Raw genomic sequence first — 6,161 nt, 5'->3', positions numbered from 1 at the left:
ATATCTACATTAAAACATGTCATGTAGGAATTAGATATAGGATATAAATTGACATATTTAAAGTAAGATGGATGGAACATTTAGAGAGGATATATATACTTTTTTTGAAAACACCTGCTTTACATATGAGGCGTATAAAACACGTGCTTTACATATAAGGTATATATAAAATCACGTGATATATATATTAGGTATAAAGAGCGTACGACATCGGTTGATCATTATTAAGTTCTACTTTTACAAATGTATACTGTGAGTAACCGTACTCTCAAATAGCGGTACCATTGATATCGTCCTCCATTTATACGTATTCTTATATTTCATTTGACATTATATCAGTGTTATATACTTATAAATACAGGCTTTTTGTTCATTTGATATATCGACTCTATCCAAGTTATCGGCCCTCCCGTTCGCTACCCTTTTTATACGAAAAAATAATCAAGTTTGTTTTTCCACTGCGGATTCACTGCACATGATTCGTCCCTTTTTTAACTTGATATTCAGGTTACGTTTAACTAGTTTGTTGAATATTGTCATTGTTTTTGAAATCCATATTTTTTAAACCAGCATATTTCATTGTCACGAGTACAATATAATCACGTTCGACCTTAAAAGTATGTATAATTAACCCAAGAAAACAAAACGAGATCCTGATTCAATACAATTCATTGTATGTAACACAGGATTTGTTTTATCAGATTTGAATACATGTTATAGTTATATATATCTATATATATATATAAAACACTTAGTGTTTTTGCCTGTCCAAATGTTTTGAAACAATTCATTTTAAATATATACTTTGTTATACAAATTTACGTTAATTTTCTTGTTTATTTAATTATTAAAATTCATTTTAGCTGTCGGTATTTCAAAAGAAAAAATTGAGCATTGGAGTGATAACATGTTGTTGATTGAGTAAAAGTTGTTGTCGGGTAATGAAATTTGCTGGTATAAGTTTTTTGTGAATGGTTTAAGAGAAAGGGGCCATAAGGAAACCAATTATTTGTTTGTTAAATGGTAGATATAGATAAAATCATTATATATGTTAACAACATAACGTGATTGTTTTAAAATGATACACATTTCGTTTATTTCTTTTCCATATTCATGGAGCAAAAATGTTAATATTGACACGGTAAGGTGATTTAGTTTGTGCGGTATAAAAATGTTAATACTGACACGGTAAGGTGATTTAGTTTGTGCCGTATAAACATAGTAAAATAACATAAATCGCCTATCGTTGACGAGTATATTATGGAAAGAGAAAATCGCAAATATAGATATAGACACAAGGTACAGGCATCTTTTTACCTTCTTTTTACGAAATCTCATTTTTTTCATGAATAAAGAAATACCATCTTGACAATCAAGCTATTTACAGTAACCATGTCTATTAGTTATACAATTAATCCAAACCTAGTCACTATTTTCATTTGCAGCAAAGAAGATTTTGAATATTCTAATCCAAGAAATTTCACGAATTCCGAAATTTATAATGAGATCTTTTATAAAGTGAACGAAAGAAAGCTGCGAAAATATTGATTTTAGAATATAATATGCAATTGAAATATTTTTACCGTTCAGACATTATCCTACAAAGCAAGTTTATTGGTTGTATTATATATAATCTAGTATGTTATACTGGTTGTCTGAATAAGAAAGTCAATTTTGGTTTAAAAATATTTAAGAAAAATGATAAAATTGTATGTCTCTTAATCATAGGAATTTATACGACATTCCTCCTTTGCCTGCCGAGGAAGCTAACTTTAAAATTGTACCAGGAAATCAGGAGAAATATGTTTTAAATTCGAAATGTTGTTGGGCAATGGTTAATATTGAACTGAGGGGTACTTTAATGATTTACATGAATCGTACATGTATGTGTGTACAAGCAGTGTTTAAGTCATATAAAGACGAAATGTGAGAAAGAAAAACAATTTAAGCATCACTTTATCGTCAGATATTTATTAAGAAAAAAAAACATCCTTTTGTGCAAGCATATAACATGTGAAATAAAAGTGGAGGAAAATCGAATTTAGCGTTTGTGTCGTTGTTTCCTTAAGCTTTAAAAAGTATGATCACGCTTTGAAAAGTTAGCAATAGAAAAGGAAAACAGAAAATTGCTAGCTTATATTAAACGTTTATCTTGTTTTGTTTGAGGATTTATATGACGGATATCATGGGAATAACCAATAAATTACAAGGTCAGCATATCTAGATTGCTGTAAAGTATTGTACAAAACTGTGCGAGAAACGGTTATCAATCGGCAAAATAACGAACACTTCAGTTATAAACAGTTTGGATTCATCAAGAGGAATACCCACCGTACTACACCTTATAAAAGTGATTGATGAGTGGATGTAAAGTCTTGACGAGGGAAGATCCAGTGTACTACACTTATACAAGTGATTGATGAGTGGATGTAAAGTCTTGACGAGGGAAGATCCAGTGTACTACACTTATACAAGTGACTGATGAGTGGATGTAAAGTCTTGACGAGGAAAGATCCAGTGTACTACACTTATACAAGTGACTGATGAGTGGATGTAAAGTCTTGACGAGGGAATATCCACCGTACTACACCTTATACAAGTGACTGATGAGTGGATGTAAAGTCTTGACGAGGGAAGATCCTCCGTACTACACCTTATACAAGTGATTGATGAGTGGATTTAAAGTCTTGACGAGGGAAGATCCAGTGTACTACACTTATACAAGTGGTTGATGAGTGGATGTAAAGTCTTGACGAGAGAAGATCCACCGTACTACACCTTATACAAGTTATTGATGAGTGGATGTAAAGTCTTGGCGAGGGAACATCCACCGTACTACACCTTATACAAGTTATTGATGAGTGGATGTAAAGTCTTGGCGAGGGAACATCCACCGTACTACACCTTATACAAGCGATTGATGAATGGATGGAATTTCTTTGACGAGGAAAAATGTGTTGATGTGCTTTATTACGATTTCATGAAGCGTACTACACCTTATACAAGTGATTGATGAGTGGATATAAAGTCTTGACGAGGTAAGATCCACCGTACTACACCTTATACAAGTTATTGATGAGTGGATGTAAAGTCTTGGCGAGGGAACATCCACCGTACTACACCTTATACAAGTTATTGATGAGGGGATGTAAAGTCTTGACGAGGGAAGATCCACCGTACTACGCCTTATACAAGTGATTGATGAATGGATGGGATTTCTTTGACGAGGAAAAATGTGTTGATGTGCTTTATTACGATTTCATGAAGCGTACTACACCTTATACAAGTGATTGATGAATGGATGTCAAGTCTTGACGAGGGAAGATCCATCGTACTACACCTTATACAAGTGATTGATGAATGGATGTCAAGTCTTGACGAGGGAAGATCCATCGTACTACACCTTATACAAGTGATTGATGAGTGGATTTAAAGTCTTGACGAGGGAAGATCCAGTGTACTACACTTATACAAGGGATTGATGAGGGGATGTAAAGTCTTGACGAGGGAACATCCAGCGTACTACACCTTATACAAGTGACTGATGAGTGGATGTAAAGTCTTGACGAGGGAATACCCACCGTACTACAACTTATACAAGTGTTTGATGAGTGGATGTAAAATCTTTTCGAGGGAAGATCCACCGTACTACACCTTATACAAGTGACTGATGAGTGGATGTAAAGTCTTGACGAGGGAATACCCACCGTACTACACCTTATACAAGTGATTGATGAATGGATGGAATTTCTTTGACGAGGAAAAATGTGTTGATGTGCTTTATTACGATTTCATGAAGGCTTTTGGTAAAGTCCCCCATCACAGATTAATTGCTGGATCAATGCTTTCCCTTCACAACCGGAAACGTCAGCTAGGAAAGATGCCAGTAGTGGCATTCCACAGGCATCTGTTCTTGGACCTATTCTATATATTTGTGCCTTATATTAACGACCTACCGGAAATAACAAGCATAGAAACAAGAATAAACTTTTTCGCTGACGATACGAAATTTTACGGGGCAATATCGAACAATTAGGACTGTTAGGCTCTGCAGGAAGATTTGCTAAAGGCCCGGGCATGGAATTACAAGTGACCCGGGCATGGAATTACAAATGGCTACTCCACTCCATCCGGACAAATGCAAAGCCATGAGAATAGGAAAACACGATAGCATTAACTTCACGTACAACCTAGAAGATGGTCAGGAACTCCTGTTTACCGCAAACGAAAAAAGATATTGATGTAACAATTGATAATAAATTGTCATTTGATGTACATATATCTGAAAAAAATCAATAAAGCGAACTAGGAGACCTATGGAAAATATGGACCATAATACATTCAAAGCTCTATACAAAGGACTTTGAATATGCCGATCAATTGTGGAGCCCGCACCTGATAAAACATATAGAAGCCATTGAAAACGTCCAGAGAAGAGCAGCTAAATTGATACCGGGTATGACAGACCTGTCCTACCAAGTGAGATTTGTGGCATTGCAACTCCCAACATTGGCTTTCAGACGCATCAGGGGAGACACGATAGCACTTTTTAAGATAATGATAGGAAAATATTATGTCACGTCCATGTCACAAAAGAAGAACAATACTGTTACAAGGGGTCATGCGTGTAAACTATTCCAGGATAGAACGCGCCTAAACATGAGAAAGAATAAATTTTGTCACAGAACTGTTGACATCTGGAACAGCTTGTCATGAAGAACTTTCAAATCTTTCGAGTCTTGCCTCGACCATCACAGGAGAAACTCACCGATACTCTATAGTTATAGAGAACCAATTTTATTATCCATCCGTAGTTAAATACATGTATATGGACTGAATATACTTTTTGATAACTAATTATCAAATTAATATTATGAACACTTATTACTCTAATAGGAAAGTTATATATATATATTACTTTTCACCTCAAGTATTAATGATTAATGTTATTCAAATGTCCATGCTCTTGTTAGAATTTGGTTCTAACCGTAATAAGCTTACTGCAGAGGATTTTCAGAATAAAATCTGTGTATCTGTGACGTGTAGATTGGTTACTTTGGTGCTCTCCAAGCAGAAGAAAGTCCTCAGTCCTGAATGGAAACTGGCTTTGAACAGTTAGTTGACAGTTTGGTGAGTCCTGGAAGAACGAAACAGCTTTATGATGCAGCGTTATTCGTTTTTGGTATACGGCATTTATTACTATAAGACTTGTGTGAGTGTTACGTTCATCTTTATAATGGGGCCCACATTAAACGTTAGTGGTCCCCTACGCTGGTGTCTTTGGATATCAACCAATGAACTATTGAACAATGGACAATCAAAATAACGTTACATGGATATTTGGTATATATATCAGATCTATAATTTATTGCCTTTGTATCCACTCTATTTATGACTCGCTGTAGGAATATTATTACCTATGTTTTAAAGATCCTTAAAGTAATTTTTCAAATTATATAGGGCGCTTTATCAATGTTGTGTATTATTATTTATCATTAGTTCCTGGTTTTCCTAATGCTGACTAAGTCTATTTTGAATATTTCCTACAAGTACTAGTGATAATACCGTACTCTTACACATTGTTGCCACAAGGTTTTGACGGTAGGCAAAGAAAACAGCTCTTGCGGATATCGAGAATGTAGAAATATTCTCCCCAGAATTCCCGTTTAATCATGACATTGTGATCGACCTTTACTACGTTTTAATAAAACTTGCTGCATTTCTATCGTAAACGCTTCTTTTGATAAAAGGTACCGTGCCGCTAACTTTCTCTCTGTTATCAGCAGAATAAAACCAGCATTGTATATCTTCTTTCCGTAAAACCCAAACCCATGGAGTGAAACCTGAACAAAATAATAATACTTTTTATTTTTATTAAAATTTTAGTAGCTGCTGTAAAGAATTTGATGATTAACATAAAGTCACGCAAGCCTCGATGGCATCTCTTAAATATATGTTTCTTCACTGCATATATCGTCCCGGCCTTAACTTGTAAAAAGTAAATCAACTAGCAAAACATCTTTGGTTTGTGTTTTAACTAAACCAACTGCATAACCAAAACAACACTATTAAATTTGCCTTAATTTATATTATTATGGCACCTACTTTCGATGGGTAAAAGCTAAACTCATAACTGTGATATTGAATTTAATATTACAACA

At 34.5% G+C, this 6,161-nt stretch overlaps 1 long non-coding RNA gene across 1 annotated transcript; it reads left to right on the top strand.

Moving 5' to 3' along the window:
* Positions 1-817: 817 nt before the first annotated feature.
* LOC110446903 lies at positions 818-2,040 on the top strand. Its single transcript, XR_002462517.1, has 2 exons — positions 818-1,146; positions 1,194-2,040. It is a non-coding gene; the product is annotated as an uncharacterized LOC110446903 (long non-coding RNA).
* The last annotated feature ends 4,121 nt before the right edge of the window (positions 2,041-6,161 follow it).

This window comes from Mizuhopecten yessoensis, unplaced genomic scaffold, assembly GCF_002113885.1.
Source record: "Mizuhopecten yessoensis strain PY_sf001 unplaced genomic scaffold, ASM211388v2 scaffold3049, whole genome shotgun sequence".
In the NCBI taxonomy this organism is placed as follows: Eukaryota; Metazoa; Mollusca; class Bivalvia; order Pectinida; family Pectinidae; genus Mizuhopecten; species Mizuhopecten yessoensis.
This window is presented reverse-complemented; position numbering and strand designations above follow the sequence as displayed.